The 27,414-nt window shown below is 41.7% G+C and overlaps 1 protein-coding gene and 1 long non-coding RNA gene across 5 annotated transcripts in view; one reads left to right on the top strand and one right to left on the bottom strand.

Annotated features, from left to right (window-relative positions):
* The window catches only part of LOC138181267 (tyrosine-protein phosphatase 99A), a 425,754-nt gene that overhangs the window by 183,971 nt on the left and 214,369 nt on the right, over positions 1–27,414 (bottom strand). The gene's annotated exons all lie outside the window — the stretch shown is intronic.
* On the top strand, positions 6,531–10,015 carry LOC138181027 (uncharacterized). Its single transcript, XR_011173425.1, has 5 exons — positions 6,531–6,882; positions 7,913–8,112; positions 8,513–8,640; positions 8,716–8,919; positions 9,753–10,015. It is a non-coding gene; the product is annotated as an uncharacterized LOC138181027 (long non-coding RNA).

Genomic DNA, 27,414 nt, shown 5'->3' with positions numbered 1-27,414 from the left:
AACTATTCATTCCCCTAAATGTGGATTTTCCGATAAGCGAGATGAAAAATTTCCATGTAAGAACGTAGGAATGTAGAAATTATAGTAAGGACTCTTTGCCAGGACGCATGTTGATACGCTACAGGATCGAGTGAATGAAAATCAACGAACGGGATGAACTCGCGAATCTTTGCGACATGCGTGGAAAAGCTCATGGAAAGAGAGGATTACGCGAAATCTTACCTTAATATGTCTGTCAATATCTTCGAGTATCGTGTCATGTCTCATTTGGAAATACAAAAAAAATCTCTCAAAACGCGAAAGAGTAAGTCAAACTTGAATAGATCTTCTTTTGTGTACCTGGAAGTTCTACCGTTTAGGACGTTGAAGGATTTGCTTCTCCCTCGTTCACATCGATTCTTTCCACCCTTTCTCTTTGGCATGAGTTAGATTCCAACTTAAAATAAACTGAGATCCACTTATCCGGAGCGAAAAAAAGGCTGATTCTTAGCAGACGCCGAAAAGGGAATGGCTTTTCGATGGGGCGAGCGTCACGGTCGAATGATTTTGTCGATTCGACGAAACTTTTCCCCGGGGTGCTTTCTCACGAAATTCCGTTTTCTCCTGACCCGTTCGTTCATCAGAAGACAAGCACGGCTCACGGCTCTGATATATTGGGCAGATAGCGCGAGCTCGCGTTCAGACATTATGCCCATTAAACGGCGTGACCTCGACGCGCCGAGGTAAATCGCCAAGATTATAGATAGCTTTTTAATGGTCGCTTCCTGGTGTGCAACGTTCTTCTCTCGCTTCGTTCTTTGGTTTCTCTATTCGGACACAGAGACGTGTGACGCAAATTTCGCGAGCTAACGATGTAAATATCAAATATCAGACAAAGCCACGAAACCGAACAACGACAGGGCTGAAAACCGATAAAGAAACTATAACAGAGGCAATAACCAGTCCTTTGGAGACCGGTGATGGTGGCAGCTGTGATTTATTAGAGGGCGGCTGCTGGCTTTACGATCTCGTTCCGATCGCGTAAACCGGTAACAGGGCAACTCGCGTCAATATTAATACCACTGGCAGCGACAACAATCGAACTTGCGTTTCGTTTCATTGGCGCCCGGTCGACGGCTGACGGTCTGGTTACACGCGTTGTTGTTCGCGACACTCGCGGAAGCAAGATGGGCCAAATATTTGGACGTCTGCTGTGTCGTAGCGATTTAACAATCAACCGTGCAACGTCCAAGCTTCACGCAGGGCTGCTTTTCAAACGGTCCTGCTCGTAACGCGCAACGAGTACACCGACCGTGGAAATATTGTAACTCCAACCGCGCGTTTTTCGCGAATATTATCGTGTACACACCGTCGAATATTTGCGCTTTCCTCCCTTTCTCTTTCTATCTCTTTCTTTTCTAACCAAGAACGGTGGTTATATCTATATGTGAGTTCCCTTTTTATCGAAATATATCCATGTAAACGGTCGGAGCCGGTGCTACGGTGCGAGCAATTATCTGTGGAATGAAAAGCGCGTTTTCGAAAACGCTGCCCGCGGTGCTGTATACACGAAATTAACCGATACGTCAAAGAAAACAAGTTTAAACTGCAGTAGCTGCGATGTTCATTAAGAATTTATTTTATTTATATTCTGCATTTTATAAAACACTTTTTCCGTCACATAGTTTTCAAGTTCTTCAATATTCTATTGCAACGGTACGATGTATACGTATACGGATCATTTTTATTCGTGAATTTTAATTTCGTCGCTCTACACAAATAACGTTAATATAATTTTATGAAGAGAGTGCTACTAATGAACCGTTCATTGACTCTTTAAATTTTCTTTTAGCCATACCAGATTTGAAAATGAACGACATGGTACTCAAATTATTCTGAAAAATAGTAAGGTGAAAATTTATTTTAATCAAACTTCATACGTTATAACCTGATACATAAATGTACGTCACAATGCCTTCCAATTATTTAATCTTCCCGTTTCCCTAAAGAAATTTAAATCGTTCAGGTAATGAGTATCGAGCACAAGATTAATCGACGAAACAACCCTTACACTACTTCGTTTTACAAACCAGTTTCATAAACTGTTTCAAAGATACTACGATTCCTAGCAATTAACTGCCTAACTAACAATTAAAATAACACGTTCGATACCCAACAATAAAGTCAAGCTGCTTTGGATAAAGTTCTAACACAGTTCCACCAGGGTCGAGTCGATACATCCTCGCCTTATTAAGTTAAGACAGAGAGCTTGTGGAAGCTTTAGTAGCGTTTGGCCATAAGGGTGCGCGTGGAAACCATCTGCCAGAAATTCCCGTTTGGTGGCTGCTATTCAAGGAATTCGTTTCATGTCGAGTTTAGCGAGCCGGCGCCACGATATTTCGCAACGACACCGTTCATTCGGCTCGACATAGCCTTCAAAATTCACCCTAACCTCAGTCACCCTACCGATGATGAAATAATGATTCCTCGGTATCGATATTTCAATCATGCTTTCCCTCTCTCCCTCTCTCTCTCTCTCTCTCTACATACTCGTTTCACTTTCGTGACACGGCCGTTGCTCGTTTAAATCCAACTCTACGCGAAGAATCAAACCTTAGCAGATCGAAATCGTGGGTGGATGGTAAACGAGTGTTCCATCCGCGAGGCTGAGGACGAGGGTGAATCGGTGTGGGGCAACGTTAAAGCGAACTTTCATGAGCCGGGAAGAAAGTCCACACAGGCTGACGCGCAGCCAGGAAGAAAATCGTATAAAGCATATCTAACGACCGATCCATTGATTTTCAATTTTCGCCGCGGGGAAGAGTCAGGTTTGCTGAATTAGCTTGCGCGAGCCGCGCCACGCCGTTGTCTCGACAGAGATTCAGCTTTGAAAACTTTTCAAGGGAGCTTTCGCGTCGTTATCGTTCCACGGCCTCGTGAAAAATATCTTCTCCTTACGACGATTGTACTTCATGTACCAGCTCCAGGATAGACTTCCGGAGAAGAACTGCGATTCATCCTACTGTCTACTGTAAGAGCTCGAGCGAACTATAAAGAGAATAATATTAGACCATCTGAAGTTGCTACGAGGCTTCGAGTTTATTAGGTATCTTTTATTTCCAGATTTAAATTGTTGCCTTTATCGATCAAGCACCACGTTAGCGTTCGAGATACAGCGACACATCGCATATCCTGTTTTTTTTTCTTTACGTGCATCTGTACAGTGGGACGCGTAAAGTTCGTATCTGCATACATCTGCGTCGCTGTTTCGCTTATTTGCCTGGCTCGCTCGGCGTCCTGAACGAACTCGCGCATCTCTGTACAGTAACGAAGGACATTGTGCTTTAATATCATAGAGAGGTGGCGAAGAATCTTAATGGACAAAGGTTGAAGATGCAACCACGGTTCTTGCGTTCGTTATGCGGCATATTCGATGAATAACGGTATTTCAGAGCGCGAAATTTATTTGGATATTTTGTTATCGTTTGGATACTACGAACTCGGATATTCGTCAACCACGGTCGGTTTGATCGTCCCAATTTTTCAAACAATTTTACGGTAATAGAGGAAAGAGTGCGGTGTAAATTGTAGCTAATGGTAGACGCTTCTGTTCCACATTTCCTCTACGCTTAATTTCGAAAGAGAAAATCCACATTTACACTTCTACGATGGGTTTAATTAACGCGGGGCTCTGCGTTCTAGCTGGCGACGTTGTCTCCTTATGCTTGTGGAACTCCTCTGCTATCGAGCATGTTCCCATACATCCACGCGTAAATGAAATTTCGCGGAGCTCGCGAACTCTGTAATTGCTACTTTGCGCACGGAAAAGATCGCGCGGCCCGAATCTTCGAGAACACCGAGCGTAAGTTATCGCAAATTTGGCGCGTGTATACAGCGCTGGAGAACCGAGCCGGCTATGAGAAACGAAACCTTCAAGGGACAACCAAGTAAACCGAAACGATTCACGCGTCCTATGTATCCTAGGTTTTCATATGAGCGTTACATGAGTAAGAATGAACTGCACTGCCGTCCTTAAACATTTGGATACTACAAAGTCATTGTAAATATCCATGTAACATATACTTGGAACGAAACTTTTTAATCTAATGCCAGTGTCTAACGTTATACGATTAGTAGATATAGAAACTATACTTGATGTTAATTGATATAAACTTGAAAACAATGAACGAAAACCGACGATTGACGAACCGGGATGATTAATGTATGTAAGATAAATGAATCTAAGGATCCAGGTAGAAGATTACTGTAGAACCTCGTGAACCGAGACAGTTTAAGAAAAACGAAACCTTCGACGAAGGAAATCAAGTAAAACCGTGGCTCTGGTATGCCACATCGAAACTGAAATCCTACGTTTTTCGTATTTAATCGAATTTCCAGATAATTTCCCCGGTTAATCAATCGTTCCAACTTCCCCTTAAAAGCATAACGTAGACAGCCAAAGTCTAGAGTGATTTACTGGCGGAATACCAGACCATAAATACAATCGATAGCCATCCCTGTGAGTCGCGCTTAATTGCCTCCGGTGGGGAGGGGATACATCTCGGTCGCGTCCGTGGCAGCGTTAAACTACTGAAACCCGATGTTCCCCGGTATACGATGTGGTCTTCCAAGAAATCTTAACCGGCTGGTGGTCCAGATGCGCGATCATCATCGTCCCCGGCTGCACCCTGACACTAAGGATCTGCGACGTTAGTATCCTCTGGTAGGAATAGGATGGCAAATTTCCGCAACCTATCGATTGTGACCAAGCGCCTTGCATTATCTTCCCTATGCGAGAGCCGTGTGCAACACTGTTGGAATAGTCGCGAAACACATATCAACGCCGTATTTCCCTCGCAATCTAGAGCCTGTGCGCGTTACATAAATTCATAGAGGCACGAGGAGGCGGAGAAGAGGGCGAGGGAGGCGACAGGGAGAGGGTTAGAGAGAGAGAGAGAGAGAGAGAGATATGTAGAAGGGAATGGAACGTAGGAGGGTAGGGGAACGTGTGGAACATGTTTCGCGCGATAGTGTACATTTGAGATACAGCGAGCGGACTACGGTTCTAATTCCGATGACGTATGAGCTTGCATAACCTAGTTTTCTGTTTGCCAGCCCCGGTAATGAGTTGTCTAGTCCTTTCTCTGTCTCGCGGCCTACCTTTCTCTGTCCTTTCCACCTGTAACCACCGAATCCCTTCTGTCGGTGTTGCACCCCTTCACCAACCGCGCCGCCTGCTAGCCGTAACATCGTGTATTCGTGCTCCGTAAATTATACGGCTGACAGATAATCGTACGTTCGTAAGTTTCAAACGATCTAGACATGGGATGATAGGGAAGCGTAAGTAGCTGCATAAGCAGCGGTAACAGGGAGCAGAGAGAGAGAGAGAGAGAGAGAGAGAGAGTTGCGCGAAAGTGGAAAGAAGGAAATCCGCGATGATGCGGAGGAGGTTAGCTAGCTAGAACGATAAGCGTGGTCGCGTGGTAAATTATGGAGCTGATTACCCGTCTAGATACCTCCGGTGGAATTGTTTTTAATGGAGAGCGACGGGAGATTAGCGGAAATCGGATTATCTTCCGGTGAACATTCGACAGAAGTCGAAGAGACTTTTCGAGCCAGAGAGGGGAGGAATTTTGCAAGGAGAGGAAATGGTCGTTGGGGTGAAACACCGACAACTGTCTTTTTACTCCGCTGAAACTTCTCGCGAACTGGAAGACTACAAGAAAATTCTATCATGCTGGAAACAACCTCTAAGAGGTTTTAGTTGCCGCAACTTTCGACCTCGGAATTCGGTTAATTCATGTGCATCGAAAAGCACTCGAAAGCGTTCTCCTCGCTTTCCCGAACAGTGTCTCGACGGATGCGGTGGTACTCGGCACAGGAAATGTTCACCTGTGAATAGCCGCGGTTATTCCTGGAATCGAGCAAGCGTATTTTTCTTGCATGAAAGGAACAGAAAAGCGAGGAATTTGGCTAAATATACGAACGAAAAATCAATTTTCAAAAGTACTTTTCACAAAATTTGATATTTACAACTTCTCGATGCCGTATTGACCATCGCTAGAAATTTCTATTTACGAACCATGGAAGATTATTCTAGCGAATATTTTCGAGGAAATCAAACGATTGAATTTCCAATAATCCTTCTCTACAGAATATCGTCCGATATTTGTTGCAACGAATCAGCATGGAATATTCCACTAATTATAAGACGAGAGCAAAACAAGATTTCGATTCCTTTCAGTCAGATATTCTCGTCTTGAATGAACTCGCCGGAAGAAAAGGGAAAAATTAATATTTCTAGTAGCGAGAAAGCACGACGTCGGCGAGAATTTCTCGCATGAAAGAAAACGGAGAGCATCGGCTGGCGTTCAAAGCAAAAAGTAGCTCCTGAGCTTGCTAGAACGGCGAGAATTTTAACGAGCATAACGACCCACGATGTTTATTAAATCGATCATCTTATCGTAACGCTGTGCCGCGATGATTTCAGGCCGGATATAGACGAGTAAGTATCTGGTGGCACGTGAAGCGACGATTTTTCATTGGTAACGTTCACGAAGCTCCTTTCATCGCCTGTTTGCCATCTCACTGGTTGCCGAGACAGCGGCAATAAAACAGATCGTTCGTCGTCGCTTTTACGTGAGATCACGCTCGCTGCAACGCGCGCTTCGCTCGCGCGTTTTGTGACTCTCTGCCTCTGCTCTAGATGCAGAAAGATTCGTCACGCTGGTGTCCCGGCGACCGTCAACGAATCTGTCACGTTACTCCGCAAAAATTGCAACGCTCCGACCGCGAAAGAAACGCCTTCACGTTTATAGCGCGCGAGGGTTGAAGTTCTGCGAAAGTTTTTTAGTGGCGGTTAGTTGAAATCACTGGAAAAACACGGGGCAAAAATTCAACACGGTGAGTTTCGAAGAAAATTGGACCGGTCGCCCGACCATACTAACCAGATTAACTTTTACACGATTTTTTTAACGCTGCAACTTTACCAACAAGAAAAACATAAAATTCATACATACAGAAAATGAAAATACACGATGTAATGAAAGAGGTGGTGTATATTTTACAGAAAATCATTCAAAAGTACGCCGTCATGAATTTATAAAATTTTTGTAGAATTAAAAACTGATCATTTTAATTATTTCGATAGTTGTAGTATTAAATGTTTTGTGTGTAAGAATATATTGCTTTTATCTAGTAGTTTACTATGCAATAATTTACGAATGACTGTAATGATTCGATATAAAAACAACTCGTACCAAGTTTTAAATGATTGCAAAAATACAGTAACAATAAGACAACAGAACACGCAAAGAAAAGTTCATATTTTGCCTTCTTTTTGCTTCACCATTTGGAATGCTGCACATATACTCTAGTACAGCCAGCGGCTTGGTGAGTCTCTACATCGATGGATTTCACTCCCTGCCAATTGCTATTTTCTCTTTTATAACATTCACCTGTCATGTAAAAATACAAGAAAATATATATATATATACGAGAAAACAACAACGGTGTTCTTACGATACTATAAATGGACATACATTTGACATAAAATGTATCAAATGAGATGTTACGAGCTGAATTCTCCTGAGACCAATGAACATATTGACTTTATGTTCTTTTTCGAATTAAATGGTTCAGGAAAGTACTGTGTCTAGTATTGTGCAACAAACATTTTGCAGCAACTGTTTGTTAGACGAGCAGTAGGTCGTTTCCTTAGATGATTTTATGCAACACATTTTTTATGTTTCCACTATTCGACGTTTCTTGTTAAATCAAATAACATTCACCTAACCATTTTTTCTTTTGTCACCCTGAATATCGTTGTTCAGGTTACAATTTCACTTTACACACGAACAAGCACACTTTTTCCATCGTTAGGTTTCAACTTCCAAACGTTTGAAACTATTGTAAACAAGCTTGACGCTTGCAGAAGGAGAGCTAGAGAAGAAATTTGGGACAAGAAACTGGAGTTAACTCGCCATTCATCGAGAGACAGAAGGGGAACCAACCGCACGCGTCGTTAGATGTAACAAATGCAACACGGTCGAGAAGGGCGCACAGAGGGAAGAAGGTAAACGAGCGTCCGAATGCGTGAGTGTGGCCAGGAAAAAAGGTCGCCAACTTAACGAGGTAATTTAATCCGTTTTGTCAGCCAAGCCAGCCAACAACGATGCTTTACGGGGTTTACTTGCAACGAGAGATAATAACTCATCGCGAGTTTTGCTGAATCCGCGTTTACCTTGCTTCTGATTTGCCTTGGCTGTTGCACCCACGTTTGTTGATGACGCCCACCATTTCATCCTTCACCGTGATACTCGAACAATTAGTAATTAATTATATTGACCACGAATACTCGAGGCATTTTACCTTCCCGTTAAACAGTCTAATTGAAAAATGCTCTTTCATCCTTTCTACTAATTGCATTAAAATTAAGTTATTATATCATATATCAGTTATATTAGGATTAAAGTTTCTTTCAATTCGTCTTATATGCCCACTCGAGTGATTTTTGGTTTCTTGATATTACCAGTCTATTCAAAGGATATCACAGAACGCGAAAAGAAGTTGAATCTCGAATTTTTTTCAAGAGAAACAGTCTGGCGAGAGTGGGATAAATTCCTCGTAATTGGTCGTTGTTTCGTCAGGCGTTATCTTGAGGTACGTTGAATAAGTGCTGGCGCGAGAGTAGGGTTCGTTTGAAGCGTATCTCATTCGTCTATCTTATTTTTACAGGGCTGGACCAGCCGGAACCAGAGATGAATTCTTGCATGCCTTCCATTGAAACACCCTGCCGGAAATTACACTTTTTACTTTTCCCCACCTCTGCGAAATTGAGTGGGTGCCTAGAGCCTGATGAGAAGCATCCGCAAGGAAAGCCAACGTGCAACACGAACTCCGCCCGCTGAATGTTTAAATGCACGGCAGGACTTTATCTCGGTAAAAAATTATGAAATTCAGATCCGTCTGTTGCGAAAAATGGTGCGATAACGTGCAGAAACAGTAATAAATATTTCAGCGAGATAAAACGCGGATTCGCGTGCATTCAGAGCCGCTTCTGCTTTCCCAATAGATTTCTATTTTTCTGGCCATGTACCGACCGTTTAATCCCAGAAGCGGTGCACCGATACAATGTAACGTTGTTTCTTCTGGAATTATTATCAGTCAAATAATTATAATTCGGGAATTTTTTCTACATATGTGCACTATGTTTTACGCATTCATTGGCCACAACAGCGTGTCTCGCATTGTTTATTATCGTGGATCTGCTATTGCGTGAAATCGATTGCAAAAGGAATTTACTCAATAGCAAACATGTTGAGCGACATTCGGTGATACTAAGAGATACTTATCATGAAAAATCGCACGAAATTTCGACACATCGTTGGACGTGGATTCAAGGCGACAATCGACCGACCCATATTTTCCAAGAACCCCGCACGTTGAATTAGACTGTCGAATTCTCGTCTTTTTTTTTCCTCACGTGGCGAATTCGCGAAATTTACCCCCGAGACGTGAGGAGCATCGGCGTCTTTGTCACGGATTACATACTGTATACTCGGGACGAGAGAAGGATACCGGGGAGCCCCTGAAATATATTATCCGGTAGGGGACGTTTCCACCCCCTTATTTCGCGTTTCAGCTCCGAAGCGAACTGGCCTTGCGAGTGCTCGCCCAACCAACCTAGCAACGCGTTGGGAACAGCAACGATCCTTAACTTTACCGCTGACACCTCGAGTGTCCAAATAAATAATGCGCCTTATTTGTTATAGGAATTGTACCCAGCAAGGGATGAAATCTGCGGCTGCCGGCAGCCAACACCAACCACCCGGAAATCTGCGTGATTAAGTGCACCCTTCGTTGGACGATAATTGCTCTACAAATACGCGAAATTTATTGCGAATTCACCGCTAGACACCGGGGACACGTCCCTTTTGCAACCTACCACGAATTTCCCCGGGACGACTACATCTGACGGTCAAGTTAAATAAACGATTATCCTTTCTTTATTTCACTTTACAGCTGATAAACAGTATCTTGACCATTTTCTTCAATAAATTTAGTAAATTTTAGTAAATTTTCTTCAAGGAAAGACGTCGTATCGACCACGTTGTCTTGAAGGAAGCAGTTAAAAAAAAGTTCTCTCAGTTTGATACGGTATATTTTACGGAACGTCACGATTATTGTTTTTATGCGGTGTGTTCAAATCTCTGCAGTTTATATCGAATATTTTAACTTAATGAATTGTATCGATACAAATGGTACACGAAAATGTAAAAATATCGAGCTGCAACATACATTATGCAAACAGTACGTTAAAACTGCTTTTGAAAATAACTTGTTGAAATATCAAATGCTGCTTGCATTGCAAAAAGTTAATAATTTAATATGATTCGATACTGCAGTTACTATAAAAACATCCGAATAATTCTTGCTTAAAGGTTTGATTTTTAATTGAATAACAAAGAAAGGTATAAAAATCATATAAATGATTTTCCAATCATTATTTCAGCCCGTGTTCCATATAATTTCATTAAAGCTTCCGAGACTTTCATCTCAGCCTTTTGACAAATATTGTGATAGTTAATGTCTGCAAACCTTGTACCATACAATCAATAAAGAGTATCGTTAGTAATTGAGCTTGATTTCTCATTAATCCATTATATAACGAACGCTAGAAGGATTTCATCGTTCGATGTCCTGCAAAGTAGGAGAACGGCGCGACATTAATCGAGCCGCACTCTTTGCTCGATTAATAAATTTCACGGTAGTGAAAGCACTTTGTAATTTCCCCAGGCAAGCGAGATACCTGTCAGATATATCTCGCTCGAAAGAGATTTATAATGAAAACGAGAAATTCATAAAGTCACACCGGCGAATTTACAGTTATACCGTGGGTCTCGCTCTCGATATTATTAATCGTTGAAACTCGCGGTTTCGACGTTGAAATAATCTCCCATATCCGAGAGGTCGACTATCGTTATCGACTCGCGAGCTTCGTCGAACACAGCCCGGAGTAGTCGAATGTTTTTCGTTGCAGAGTAAAATTTTAATCGCTCCCCGTCAAATTCCAAAAACAGAAGATCTCCGATATTTTCACCGTACGGTTCGATCGATTCCACGGAGAGAGGTTAAAAAATATAGTAGAACGGACAGCAATTTCAAACGTTCCGTGTAATCAGCGACGGCATGATAAAAATACGAGAGGACCGGTAAAACGCCAACGAAGCGATACGCGACAATGTGGTGGGATCGGAACGTTTTCGCGAAATTTTAGTTTTTCGTTTTTCACCAGCCAAACAATGAAGTATATACCGCGTGGCGGACGCAGTGTAAAATCTTTGCCAATTCCGCGAGATTTAGCGCGTCCGCTATCCATAAAACCGGAAATTGATTACGTTCGCGCTAATAGAATTTTTATTCGCGCGACGACCGTTCTCCGCGCGCGAATTCACTCTCCATAGTCTGTGGCAAATACGGAGCCATGACGATGCTCTGGAATCGCTTCCGCGGTTATCGTATAAATTTCATCGAGACAAGACTGTCTTAGAGTCCTATCACTGGTATACCGAGGTTGTGTTCGTTTAACGGATTTTATGTCTCCCCAGTGTAGCCGTTATGAAAAGAATTGCGACATAAGTTTTAAAAACGCCCTAACGTCGTTGCACTTAGTTTTAATGATGAGATGGATATGCTACGGAGTAAATTTGGTCAAGTTAATCGAATTGCTTGAATTCCAGCAATTAAAATTGAATTATTTATTTTTTATTATTTCGATTTCGAAGGAAAATATTCGTTTAGATATTTTACCCCCTACCATCATAGTTTTTTCATTCGCTAGCTGGTGCTCGTTACACGATCTAACTAATATTACCAGTAGAATTCTACAATTCGTAAATTACCAGTATATTATTGAATTTTTTTATATAACGGTAATAACATTGATAATTAAACAAATGAGATTAAATTAAATTCGAAAATTACGACGAAAGTTTTGTACATTAACGTTATATATAAATTACAATCGAATTTTGCAAGCTACGAACCATCTGATTACCTTACTCGACGTAAAATTGCAAAATTATAGCAGAGAAGCCTATAACCTACAACCTGTAACTTACAAATTCATCGATACGTTATAACTTTACTAATTTTACTCATATATACATTTAAGCGTGTAGAAATCGGTTTTCAATATTTCTGCAGCGATGAGTCGCAGACCATAAATATAAATAAACTATTACTTTTGAATTGGTTCGATAGCTAGATGGAAAAGTTGCGACGTAAAGATAAACAGCTAAGCGACGGTAAAACGATCTTCATGAATGTTTAACGTTCGATCGTCGTTTAAATATTTAATTCGCCCCGTGGCGCGTGTAAACGCGAATAAACGGCCGTCGCACAGAAAACCAAGCTATCGTAGTAGTCGTTGGCGAGCCGATGCGGGCCTCCGAATCCGTTTGCCGGTGGAATCGCGACAAGCAGTGCATCGTGGAAGCGCCACGAGAATCAAGGTTCAAAGTCGACGGAAGTTCGTTACACGAATGCCACGAGGATTCCCTCCGCTTGGGTGTACTTTTTCCTGTGGCATTCGCGCGGCGACAGTGTTAAAATTCAGCGCGTTCAGCTTGTCGCCAGAGGCAGTCCAACTGGGTCATTAAATATGAGAGATCTCGTTGCCGAGACTCCCTCTCGTCGAGCGTGCTCCTACACGTACGGTGGTAGTGCAAGAAAAAAAAAAAGAATAAGAAAAAAAGGAATGTAGAGAGAAGAGAAGGAGCAGCGAGGGTGTTTGACGGGGAGAGGGTGAACGAAACAACCGGAGAGGCTTGGAGAGAGAAGTAAGTCTCTTACAGTTGTTTCTCGGCTGCCTGACGCGCGAGACGCGCCACTCTGGATGCACTTTTGTATAATTTTACTTTAATTGCTGTTGAGACCCGGGAGTTTTCAAGTTTCTCCTCTCCTTATCTTTTTCATACTCCTCTAGCAACCGGCTGCTGTCTTCGTCACCGGCCGTTTCACCTCTACATCACCTCCCCTTTCTTCTCTTTAATCTATTTCTCTCCCCAAAGCTTCTTGCCTTTATTTCCTCCCTCCTTGGCACGCTTTAACTCTCCACCAACCTTCGCTTCCTCTCTCATTTCTTCCTTCTATCATCCCGTCTCTTTCCCGCTTACAATCGCGTCGGTACACGTCCATTTTTCCTCTTCTTCTTCCTTGCACCTCCGCTATCACCTGCTGGCTGCATGTAGCCAGCGTTGCAGTCACGAGTCAAGGCATTCCGAGGTAAAACTGCTTTATGCAACCGTTCCTCGTCTTAACTCATAACGCGAACAGCGAGCGCGCTGTTGAGTCGACGATAAGCCTTTCACGGCTGCCTTGGTTCCACGGGATCCGCGAAATATGATCACGTCCAGCGGATTAAGCACGAACTCGAATTAGGGTTGGAAGGACGTGAGATCGTCGTGCGCAGTCTCGCGGATCCGGGCCTTCGTTTCAGTGCTTCACTAGCCGGTGGAATTCGCGAGAACGCGCGAATGAAAGCGCACGTGGCCGCTAATCCCACTCACGTTTCTCAGACGCTATAATGAGATGGCGTTATTGTTTTTATGCCGAACGGGATACGACTCGGGATTTCAATTTCCTCTCTTCATTAATACTGCTCTCTCTTTCCGTCTGTCTGTCTGTCTGTCTCTTCCTATCTCTCTTTCTCTGTTCTAGCTGTTGGCGAGTGGTCGCTTAAGGTAGAAAAAGTTTAACGGAATGTGATAAATTGATTGTGGATGTTAATGCATTTATGTTAAATTTAACCCCTTCGGAACTATATGTTTTTGGAAGTTATAAAAAAGAATCCTGTTCACGAATTGTCAATCGGAGAGTGTTTTCGTAAAAAAAAGTTGAGATTTTATCGAAGATAAATATATTTTGATAACTCGTTGAAATATAACGTTGTGCAAACACAATATATACAATGATTAAAAGTACAAAAATGTATAAAATGTTCATAACGATACATTCAAAATGAAATACTTGTTACAATATTTAAACGATGAAATCTCCCGTAGGTTCTATTTTATTCAATTGTTTGTAAATATATTAATTTGCATGAACATCCACGGTCGAACAATAAATCACACGTTTCCACGCTTATAACAACCATGTAACATCCCCAAATGCAGTCCTATTGATTCCTGTAGCTATAAACACCAATATATCTTTTAATGAAAATTTCACAAATAGCACTTCTAGTTGTGCACTTCGCGATGCTAATAAAGTTATTCGAAGAAAAATTGGAAATTAAAAAGGAAAAGTTTTGCAAATGGTGTTTTTCAGCCATTACACTTCTCTCAACCCTTACAGCCAATATTTTCTGCGAATTTACTAGCCGTCAGCCAAACGAAGCAACTCGCAGCTCGAATATTTTCAATTAAGCGTAAGTATCCGGCAAAGTTGGCGTGGCGAATTTTAATCAAAGCGAAAAATGCCCATCCCAAGACGAGGTACGTATACATATATTAGCCGGGAAGAGCTGTTGCTCGAGACTTTGTCACTTGGCTAAGGTGATCCTTTGTTATCGTGCTCTATCTAAAACTTCCATAAGGTCTCGAAAGAGGCGCAGACCGGCAACTCTTCGCGAAGTCTCCGTGGAATAAGATGTTATCGAGCTACCCTGGCAATGTTTACCCAAAAGCGGTCTAAGGACCAGCAGGTTCCTGCACTCTTTCATCGAGCATATCAGATATTTATATCGTGGTCGTAACAGGGACGTTTTCCCTCGTGGACGAGGGGATCAACGAGCCGGAAAACACGCAAGTAGTCATTGACACTGACTGATACGTTTTCACCTCCGCTTATCGAGGGATATCAAGATCCTTTCGCGAGGTCGAGCTTTTTATTCTCGTGGAAGTTGTAGCAGGACTCATGAAATTCCACTGGGAGAAACCTTCCCCCTCGTTAAAAGATTTTCCAGGTTATACGAACGATAATTATTTCGACGAGGACTCTCTTCTCGCAAATGGGTAGATTTAAAACGCGGCGAATCATTGAATAATATGTAATATTCATCGAGCCGTGAATTGAAATAATGCTGAATGAATATGCAAGAGCTTGGAACGATTATACGCAAAGAAAAGTGGGTGTATCGGGGTCACAGAGCCTCAAACTTACAACTTCAAGATAAATCTCGACTTACTTTGCTCGCCACGAGTGTGCCTGCGAGGCGCGTACAATGCCACGGCGTTTCTCTCTTTGTACAAACAGTTTTTTTACTCTCTTCGGCCTGCTCGCTGTCAAATAGCACATGTGTCCCTTTCTCCGTTCTATCCTTCCACTTTCTCTTATCGCGTTCTCGTTGCTTTTCATTCCTCGAGTGTCGTTTTTTTACGCCGCGATACCTATCCTAATGAAGAACGAATAAAAAGCTGCCGCACCGTCGACTGCGGCAACCAGAAGGAATTCGCATATTTACAGAGAAAACCGAATCCTCACTCATTTAAATAAAAAACCGCACCACCTCAAGACTAAACAGTATAGATCTGAATAAGATCAACCGCGTAAATGAAGTAACGTGTGACTCCATTTTCTTAATTAAAATATACGAATATACATATTCCCGAAAGGAATATTAAAGAGACGTTCAGCAGATGTTACGAAATTACATGGTATACGACACACATTTTTTCAATTGGACCTGCCGTTAGGTGCGCTACGATTTGAAAGATATTTCCTAACCATTCGCCGAGGCGCTAAGATATCACTGAAAGTAGCCAATTCTAAGAAGAAAGAAAGTTGACGACACACTTCCTTTTAATAAATTACTCGAAATACACGGCACGACTGCGATATAGACCGGGCATTCGAGATAGTGGTTCCCTGACCTCTCTTGTTACCGACCTAAAACCTCAACCATGCTCTACCCTCTTCCGCCATTCCGACCGCTATCCTTCGCCAGTAATATTGCTGTTCGTACCTCTTCCCGCCTCATTTCTCTCTCGGCTCGCCGCCTTTCTCCCTCGAGTTTTCTGATCTGTTCTTCCGTTTACGTCCCATTAAAAAAAAAAAAAAAAAAAAGAAAAGAGAAAGAAGAAAAAAATATAAAAAGGAAGAGAGACAGTGACTTCTCGAAAGAAATTCTAGCTTTTGCATGCGTTTCCCTTCAGGACCGAAAGAAACGGCTTTCAGAAACGACCCTCGTTGTTCTAAAGTCACCGACAGAAATTACGCGAACCGCTTCGTCGCGTTTATGTCTCGGCTCTGCCCGGAATTAATTACATCGCGTGATGATCGAAATCTCTGGGCTCACGTGTTATTATTTATTTCTTCCGCGCTTATCTTCCGGACGAAACTGTCGCGATATTAAAATCCGCGATAATTGTGAAGTTCCTACGATCGCGAGGGGAGAGAGAGATACTGGTGCGGGTGCACAAAACGGAAGAAAGTTGCCCGGCTTACTTGCAAGGCAGTCAAACAAATAAATGTTCCAACGGGCGAACATAAAACTCATGATATATGAGATAGAAGGAATACCGGCGATCTCTCACGTGAATCCTCACGTACGAGTCCCATGCATCATCCCCCGACCATGCTACCGTCCGTGCACAAGCTCTCGACCTCTACCGACTCAACAACTTTCCTAACACCGTTTCCATTTACATGCACACACGCACTCCTGCTTTCGTGTGGGTTACATTTTACGTTCGGCCACACGAGCCCCGGACTCGCCAATTTTTTTCTCGGACCTGTTTTCTATAACCGTCTCTTACAATTAGCCACGTATAACTCTTCATTTCTGCTTTCATAGGATGCTGGCCAGAATTGTCGCGTTGGTACACTAGGGTATCCCGAATTTTTGTTTATTTACGAGAAATGTAATTTTTGTTTTAATTTCTTCGGAATATTTGTAAATTATGTTGGGTACCGATGACTGACGCATCGCAAATACAACGACGCGATACATGGCGTGGTAACACAGCCGAGTTGATTGTGTTTTTGCTGTTTTCACAATTTATAAATACAGGATTCGCGCTGTTGATTGCCGTAGCCATAAATAATTAACGTTTTTTAACAAAAATCTCATAAAGAACAATTCCAACTACGTATTTTTGTAACATCAATAAAATAATTTGAAAAAGTGACAATTACTCATGAAAAAGAGCCTTGCAATTAGTCTTCTTTCAGGTCGTTTCCTACAATTAGAGACACGTATTGCAAATAACTCTTTATTTTCACTGGATAGTAGTTAGACTTCTCATTTTGAAACATGTAATTCTAGATTTTTCTTCTATCTAGAAGTAACTTATTTTTTTCCAACTTTTTTTACACTTTCCAAGTTTGGTACCCGACTAAACAAGTACAGGAGTGTAATAAAATTTATTTCTTTTGTTTCATTACTATTGACAAGTACGTAACAAGACTTTTACACCGTCGTATTCCACCGACGCTACACGAAACTTTATCCCGACCAAGTTAGGCGATGATCATTAATTTAAAAATATGGCGGTCGCCAAGCGAACGGGCAGGTCCAGGGGAAATCAATCGCGTTCCATTTCGGCCGATATCGAAGTACCACGCGTCAAAAGACAAATATATCGCACCGAGGGGACGACGATGAATTTTTTATTCATTTTGTATATTAATATACCGCGGCGACGATCGAGTTTTATCGATGCCCTGAATCCGACTATACAGCAAAAAAACATTGCAGGATCGAAATGGTGAACGCTATCGGGACAGGACTCTCGCGTCCCGGACGCCATTCGAAAACGCCACTTCCGCCAGCTTGAAAACCATCTCGATACAGCTCCTGCTTTTACGATAGCGTAAAGTCACGCCAGGCCGATTCGAAACACGGCGAAAGATCGGCGAGTATCAGGGCCCCGCTTATCTCCGCCATAAACCTCCGCAAGCAACCGATCCGATCGAGCACACGGCTTACGCTTTACGCTCGCGAAATAATTGGGAATTACCCGTAATCCCTGCACGGATCCAATTGGGATTGGAAAAAAGACCATGGCTAGCCTGTGGTTAAATCGTATCCCCGTTCCGTGTGATAAAATCACATGGAATTATGAAATAGCTCTCGCGTCATTACGCTCTGATAAATCAAAATGGTACATGGCCGTTTGTAGTTTTCATTCGTTCAGGTTCGAGAAAATATTGTTGAATTATTTGACAGCAATGGTGTAGAATATCAAGGTAAGCGTATATCGTGAAAAGAGATTAAGAAGATTTGTTGGTTACCGACATTCGGAAGATTGATTATGTTAGAAGAACGATATCAGAGAACGGTCATTTCCAGAATCTCGAATCGTATAATGTACGAATATCTCGATATAACGTTCCGAAACGAATATCACATTCCCTCGCCTAATATTATATATTATATTGAACTGTACGAAATAATTTTGTAGAGTATTATGAATAAAGGATTATGAAAGAGGAAGGGAACCGTAATAACGTACACATATAAATATATGTTGGAGTATTAAATTTAGAGAGTTTATGATGAAGTCATTTGAAGGGGTTGAAAGGGAGAGTTTACCCTTCGCTATTGTACCGTTCTGATGAATATTATTGCGGTGAGGCGCTTGTTATCTAAACATGCATTGCGTATAAACAGATAATAAATTATTATAACCAGCCATAACTATCGCAAACTAGATATATCATAATTAACAATTCATCAAAGTAAATTGACCCTTATTACTCAGGCTAATACGTGCTCCACTGTATCGATGACGGTGTTCCTGAATATTCGGATACGTTATTAAACATTGTTGACCGACTAATCATCAAGTTTGTACATTGAGTATACCGTCATGGATTTATCAGCACCAATGAGTGGCACGAAATGCACGTGAACCTTTTCCATAATGCGATAGCACATCGAATGGATTGAAACTTGATCAATCAACTCCCACTTTGGAACGTACATACTACGTTTTCATTTGCGGAATGTAGCGTCGATTCGTTTAACTGTATATTTATATGCACCGGTATATCGTTGAGGAAAGGTGTTAAGAGCATTGGAAAACGTTTGATCTGTGATCTGTGGATCAACACATCCACTGAACTAACTCACACCATTCGTTTTACTTGTTTTCTCTACTTTTTGCGTATAAACTTTTTTTACTTCATTGTGCCTCAAAATATACGTTTTAATATTACGTACGTATAGCGATGATACCAAAACTTGGTTGTTTATGCTTCTGCTTCTCATTGATTAAGACATTCATTAACACTGACTATCGCTACAAATCGAGTAAAGGACGCGAATAATTATCAGCGTAAATCTTTTCCGCAATGTAGCACAAATATTGTATATCGAATCCATTTAAACTTGATAAACTGTCACCCACTAGTGCGTATTCCGTTTTCATTTTCGGGTCACAACGTCGTCGTTGCGATCGCGTCGATTTAAAAATAGCAAGTCGGGCACGCAGCAGCCGTGGAAAGAACTCGGGCGAAAGAGCAAAGGCGAATTCGGGAGGGGGAGCGAACATGCATAATGGATTCGCGTTGCATGTCGATGCGATTCCCAATGCTCGATCGTATAAAAATGTCAGCAGCTTTGCCGCATCCCGTTCCGCCAGTCTCTTTCTTATACCGAGTCAAAAACATACGACGCAAGATCCGGACGCTAGGGCATTTTCCGTTTGCCGTTCTGAATAATTTTAAATCCCACCAACCGATAGCTATCCTCCCGCTTCAACCACGCACCCTTCTTCGTCTATTTCTAGTTCCAGTTTTACTCCATCCTTAGGAATTTCTCGGTCCACGTTCCAGCGATCGGACAAGTTTCGCGGCATATAGGTATAGCACGATAGGTAAGACTCGGCGGGGCAGGCAGCTCCTCGAAAAATACCCCCATAGCTCATTGGAAAGAGACAGGACGGCCGTTCAACTTCCGCCAAGATAATGTTCTGGTTTTGCAGTAAATCAGTTTATCGCGTTGACCCGGATACTTAGCCATTCCTTCGAGTTATAATTCATCCGACGCGTCCAGGCGGCAAGTATGCTTTCTACTTCGGTTACTACGATTCAGACGTTCCGAACCAGTGGCAAATTCCACCAACGAACGACAGGCTACTAATAAGAAGCTTCGCTTGACGAAGCATTTCAGACTGTATAAACATCTTAATGGGAAGGGTTTCGAGAAATCTGTCTGTTATTTGTAAGGTTGAAAAGACTTTACCCTTCTAAAGCATCGTAAAGTCTAATAGTTATCTGAATGTTTGAATACCTACGAGTGTCATGATAATTCGCGAATCGATGAATAGATTTACTTGGAACTTGGCAGATATTGTTCGAAAGACGTGTCACTGGCAGTCGTAACAGGATTTTCTCGACACGTGCGAAATTAAAAATTTAACAGCTAGAAAAGTAGACACTTTCATGCAATTTTTTGTTATAAGCATGCTACAACTTTTAATATATGCATTATTATTATTGGAAAAAATTCATCATACTCCTAAAACATTTAACGAAACTACGAAGCTTCAAATTGATGTCTTTGAAAAAAAAAATGTCAGAAAATATTCAAAAGTGACCATATCTTAGTTTCTTAAGATCCATCTTTCAAATATCGTTGCCAATAAATAAAACAGTAGCGTCAAATGGTCAAAACAACAGTCGCTATATGTCACGTTGTCATTCGAAAATATCGATGGATTTGTCGAACGTAGTTGACGTTAGATTAATATTTAAAGGAACGGCGTTAATAGTTTGAGAGACATTCGACGATGTCCGTCTTTGTAGCTTCACGTGACTATCGCGAATCGATCAAATGCATAAGTATCGATATTATCGAATATGCCCAATGTGCATAAGATCCCAGACAATGAGCCAATTGTGACTCTGACACCTTTAGGCAATTCCGGACCCGGAGGTGGAGACACGTCAAGCAGGATTGGTCGCACCTGATCAGCCGTCCCGGTGGCCGGGACACTTGACCATGAGCCCCATTCACGTGCCAACTCTCGCGTAACTAGCGATGACATTAGTTGTGTGCATGTGGATGAATTAACGCGGACTTAATCAGACAAACCATTGGATATGGACACGCTGACGAATTTTGATATCGGATCCTTCCTTCCGGTGACTATATGCGCTCGACGCATCGAGTGTCTCAAGGAGATTGACTACGCTGTTTAGACAGTGAATATTCTGTTCAAACGCTAAAGAATTTAATTGAAATCCGCGAATCCCAGGAATTTGAATTTTGAAATCTAAATTTGAAAAGTTAAATGTAGAAATTTCAATTGAAAATTTGAATCTATCGAACCGAAATTTTTCAATTTGAAGTAGAGAAATTAAACTTGATAATTTACAACTGGATATTCGAATTGTTTAAATCTATAGCTGAGTGTTTGAGTCTGTAAAATTCAAGATTATCTATTTAAATTTTACAATTTAGATATTCGAACTCCGACGAATGGAAGTTTCCCGACGATCTATCTATGGACGAGTGAAAGCTGTAGTTTTGCAGTGAAATTTATACGATATTAAAGATAAAGAAGGACGAACAAATTGCGAAATCCGGGATAAGTGCGCCCTCCGAGTGGCATCTACCGTTGGAAATCTCGGTTAAACGGTTTTCATTGAATCCGGTGGTTTTGATTCTTGCGGAGCACACAGTTCCGAAACTCTAGCTGCAAGTGTATTACTGAAATCCCAGTTTCGAGAAGCCCTTTAAGAATTTTGGCCGTCACGAGCAATCCGGTTAATCGGATGTGAAATGGCTGGCTCGGACCAGCCATCATATAATTCCACTAAAACTTGGAATTTTAAAGATATTCTTATTACTAATCTTTCTATTATTTTCAAAAACTTTGAAAACCCTCACACATTATTTTTCAACGCAAGATATCTTTATTATATAAAAGAAAAACTCTACTCTTTTATCCGACGGTACCATAATCGATGCAAGTTCAATAGCCGATGTTACAACATCGTTCTCAAGGGGAAACCCTTTACTATTATTCCCTTGAACTTCCACGCTGTTAGTTCGTTAATGCTGCGATAAATCACAAACGACAACAACACTATTAAAACAAGCGACTCTTACGATCAACAAACCTAAAGTGAAATCTTTTCCGCAAGAAAATCACCTTTGTCATTTTCCTATAAAATTTAAGCGCGATATTTCCATCGTCCAATGTTAAAACGTTGCTAGCTCGGCCAGCCGGTGTCATTAGGAAAATTCCAAGGTTTGACATCGAGCGTTGTCGAGCGGTGAATGCGCTAATCATCGCGATTTCGCGCTTCCTCGTCCGCAACATGCGCTCGCCAGCCTCTGTTAGCTCGTGTCGCCGGGTGTTCTTTTGTACAATCCGTACAAAAGTGTCTGCCGGCTCTTTCCGTAACTAAGAGACGAACTAGGCAGTGGCGAGCAACTATACGCAAGCAAGTATCGCTGCACGTTCTCCCAACGGCAAACAATGCGTGTCTGCAAGCGTGTCTCGTCTTCTTTCTTGTCTCTTAGCCTCGTCCCTCTTTTTCAAACCGCGTCTCGCCTCTTCAGCCTCTCTTCTGCTACTCGCCTACACGCTGTACTTTGCCACCAGAAGAGAGAACGTCATCTGTTTTGTAAAGCAACAAACTTGCTTTAAGTCGCGAGCATCGCGCGTCCGGCGTTGTCAAGAAGAAAGGAAGCGACAGAAGCTGGCTAGGCCAGCCAGAAGATCTGCCGGAATACGATTTACCTCGCGTACGTATCTGTACCAGAACGTTGCGGAAACCGCAAGCTTATCCTCGTCCAAGATAGCTTCTATCTAGAAACGAGTTAATTCGTCGATGGTCTGAACGAGCTGCTCGTTTATTGGAAGCTGTTCGACGCGGTTCCAGTAGCAATTTTGACCATCCTATCCTCCTTCGTTGCTCTGTTTCCCTTTGACTTTCAAACGGACGTTCTGTAAGTCCGCTTAAAATTCATTTGGACCTTACAGCCAGTAACCCGTGAAATGCGCGTTTCTCATTGTAAATAGAACTTGACCATGGGGATATAACCTATATTACGATTTCATTAGTTTCGAAATCCTAGCTAGTGTTAAAATTTGCTATCAGGGAAGATTTATCGCATGGTTAAGTGCAAACGATTGCTATTTTTAAGAGTTATGTAGAATTTGGCGCTTCTACGATTTCTGTCAGATTATTTTGTGACGTTATTTATGGGATTGTAAACGACATACAGTTTAATTTCTTTGCTTTCACTTTCCCTGTGTCTTGACAACAAATACCCTCCGTTTTAAACTTCGCAATTTCCACAGGTTGTGTGACGATGACTGATCGTCTGATAGACTCTCTGTCCAATCGAACTTTGTAGAACTTTCTGTTGGAATGACGAAGATACCGTTCACTCTCCGAACGGAAAGCTTTGAGGCAGTAACAAAAGGGAGAGTATGAGGATTTCGACACGTAGAATTCAGCAGAGTGTTAAATAAAGTATAGAGCATAGAGTATAGAGCTTTCCGATAGAGTTTTAATAGAATCATAAATAGAACATTCTACTATCTAATCATAGAATTTGTTAATAAAGTTTAAGACTTCTAAGGGAACGTGGCACGGAACATAGCAGAGTTTTCAGACACAATTTTAACAGAATAGTCAATCATATATTCAAATAAAATTAAACAACATAATATTATTATATTAAAAAATTTATTTAACAAGCACTACATTTGTGCTCTTTTCGAAACTCCAAATAATTAATAATATTGCTTGATGTTACGAACAGTCAGAGAAATTCAGACGCCAGAGTAATAAAATATCCTATTAATAATTCTAGCACCCCATTGAGCAATTCTTTAGAAAGAAGAAGAGACGACAAACTATTCTTTGATCCTTAAATAACTTCGAATAAATATGCCAGTAAGGATCAAAGGCCTCGACAAAGATTTCATACGACTTGGAGAACGATTTATCGTACGAAAGAACGTCGCGTTGGATCGCGAGGATTTAAGTAGAATGCGACCGGCCATATTGTGGCGAGAGTTTTCTTATCGCGCGCGTGCTTCGGTTCGTCCGTACGTTGGAGCAACTGAAGGAGCCAGCTTGATAAAAAGGGACGGCAGTTCACTTGCCATTTCAAAGTTCGCCGCGAGTCAAAGTTATTCGAGGGGACTTGGTCCCTCCATATATAGGGCGTTTCCCGCTAACTTTGCCCCAGGAAACTCGAGATGTGCCTTCGATATCGCTATGATTTTTTTAACAACCTCTCCAGCCAGCCTTCGAATTCAGGAAGAAAGAAGTGTTTGCGCCAGTCTACTACCTATTCGGTCTCCTGTATCATTCAAGCTTCTGATTTTATAAAGACTGAAAATTGTAAAAGAACGTATACATGGATGCGTCAGACACAGGATGTCGCCAGTAAAAGGATCTCGTCCTGTTATGTAACATTTCTATCCCAAAATGGGATGCGAGAAAATTGTCCGGAGTCACTTTACGAACATGCAAGATTAACCAATAATTTCGTTTGAAATTCTTAACTCGTACACATGTTCGCTTCGTGGGAGAGCTGCGGCTTTTAAATATTCCCCTTTATAAGATACCAGAGGCTTTTTCGTACGACCAAGTTAAGTTTAGGAAGAAAGTCGGTCGTGCGTCATGAATATATTCGGCAAGAACTTGCCGGAGAGTTAGCGAAACACCTTGTACATCGAGGTGGTCGTTTTATCTCGAATAGCAGCTTCTAAAACGACCCGCAAATACGTCCTTTCCCCGACTCTGCACGTTACGCGATACGTAATTTCCTTTCCCTTTATAATATCGACGCTCGCCGACGTGACGCTCGGTATCTGATAACGACTAACTTGACTGGGAAAAAAATCGTCGTTTACGTTATTTTCTAGTACTCAATTTCTGGTTTCTTTACGTGCTACATCTTCAAAGATTAATTACAATGTCATTTATCTATGAAAATTACTTAAATGCAGTAATTTTTACTGTCTCAAAGAATACAAATTCTTCTTCTCGTAAAAGATGAATTATTTTTCCGTAGATTGTATAGAATCTCAACACGGATTGGTCAAAATTCCAATGATATTTTACTCTGATTTTTTGTAAAAATCAAGTGTCACGTTTCGCTGTTATTATTTCAATTTAATTTCGAAGTTCGTAGTCTCTCTGCGAACGCTTCGTATACTAACGTCGCTATTTATCTATTCCAATTACTATATTATATGTGCAATATGTGCAATTACTATGTTATCTATAAATTATACACAGTGTCTTGTTCAAGAATGATTCCATGTGTTCATAAATATAGTAAGTGGAATAATTAAGCTCGACAATGTTAATTCGCACATTGTCCCATGACTTTTTCGTAGCCAGGCAGCCGTTTCCATACAATATGCGACGTGAAGCGTTTGATTTGGAAACAAGTGGCGAGCACGCCGCACGATTCTCACGACAAAATTACAATCCTCGCAATCGACGATTGCATCGTTCGTGTGAAATGATCGTTATTGCCGTCGAATTAAGTTACAACCGGTATAACTAATTATACGAAATGTTAAATTAACGCGGGGACGTGTTTCCACAATAGCTTTGAAAGCAATAGCGACGATGAAATAACACTGGGAAGTAGTTATACGAGGGCGGCAATAGTACTAATTTCTGATTAGTTTCGTCGGTAATTGCGAAACGATAACGATGCCCAGGCACTGGACCGAGCCCTGAACACTTATCAAAATGAAAGCGCGCGGCACAGTTGCGCCATTGACGAGCCATTGTTTATCCTAGCCCTCGATTAAAACAGTTTCGTGTCGATTTCGACTCGTTTAGCCGAGCTAATTGAACGACTGCTGCCTTCCCACGATGGATTTCTCCGCACCCTTACTGAAAATCGTAGGAACGCCGAAACTCGTTTGCCTCTCTGTTCGAAACACTATCGATGCACTCGTAAAAAAGGAAAGTTAGAATCTGACTAATTTCAACGAATATCGACCTCAATTTTCGGTCGTTTTATTGCGAAACGTTCGCTCCGTTGATTGGGAGACTAAACAGAGGAAATACGATGAAACGGAATTTCGACGATTTCGGAGGTCTATTCTTTTAGGTCCGCGCAATGGTTAATTTTGTAAATTTGTATGTGAAGAAAATATAGCTATCATATATATGTGTGTGTGTTAGATATAAATAGCACAATTCATTACTTTCGTTTAAATCTCATCGAAACAATTTCGACAATTTTCTATCATATATTTGAATTATTTTCTCAACAATCAATTATTGTTTTTAGAGAGAGAGTATCATGCGATGAATGAGCGTGTATTTTTATTTCATCTATTGCGCTTTCGTTGTTGCGAAATTGAATAGTCTATAAAGAAACAATTAAATACAACAATTGCAACTCACATTTCGCTCGTGCATCGTACATGTACCAAACTAATAGGCCGCCGCTATTCGTATAAAAATACCCTTGGGACGCATTAATTGTTTTTAACTAATAGCTCCTGTTCCAGGCGGAAGCAGTACCCTCCAGCGAAATCGCCGATTGGAATCTCACGGTTCTACATTAACGAGACCGTTAATTTATCGCTGGCAGAAATAATAGCGGCATCGATAGAAAATCGTGGATAACGATCGGACGAAGGCAGCGCAATTTCGACGGTTTGATCTCGTTCCTCTTTCTGCCAATGGTTTCTTTCCTAATTAACGTTTTAATGGCTAATGATTTTGATCTGGTTGGTTGCGCGATCAGCCGTCGATGAAAATCGCGTTGATTAATGGCGCACATGGTCTGACGCTAACGGATCCCAATGACTTTTTAATGTAATTGGACATCGATTTGAAAAAAGGGCAGTGTCGTTTCTTCAAGAATATCGACTTTCCTCCTCGATGGTTTCTTTGATTCTATCCGTGGAAGCGCGCAGTATTCTATCCCGGTGGGCAATTCTGTGCAAGCCAAACAGCCGACGATTAATTCAATTACACCGAAATAGACCTTGGTCGGTTTGTTCGCTCCCCCAAAGATTTCACTTCATTTGAATAATCACGAGGCAGAAGAGGGAAACGAGGAAAATCCTCGGGCACAACCGGTTCTCGATTGAAACCTCTTTAGCGATATCCGCGTGTAATTCGAAACGTTCCTCTGCTGTTCTCGGTAGCTACCACCCTTTCCCGATCTCCTTTCTTCTATTTTTCTCTTCTCTTTCCTCTTTGTTTTCCCTCTTTCTCTTTTCCACGCGCCCCCGCAAAGGTGATTATGAAAGCTCGGTCAGGTTAAATTACTTTTGGTAACGTTAACTGCCGGCTTGGTGCTTCGATGAAGATAGCGCTTATAGGGGTCTGTCGGCGGTACGGGGCGGGTTTCCGCGCACCTGTCGAGTTTCCCACAATTTTGTGCGCCGGCTCGCACGTTCACAGACATTTTGAGAGGGCGCACCAACACGGGCCGGAAAAAGAGAGTCCCCTCTCTCTTTCTCCCTCTGATAC

Source organism: Bombus flavifrons, chromosome 6, assembly GCF_040668555.2.
Source record: "Bombus flavifrons isolate JBK064 chromosome 6, iyBomFlav1_principal, whole genome shotgun sequence".
NCBI classification, from domain to species: domain Eukaryota; kingdom Metazoa; phylum Arthropoda; class Insecta; order Hymenoptera; family Apidae; genus Bombus; species Bombus flavifrons.
The sequence above is the reverse complement of the archived record's forward strand: the minus strand, read 5'-3'. Positions and strand labels throughout refer to the sequence as shown.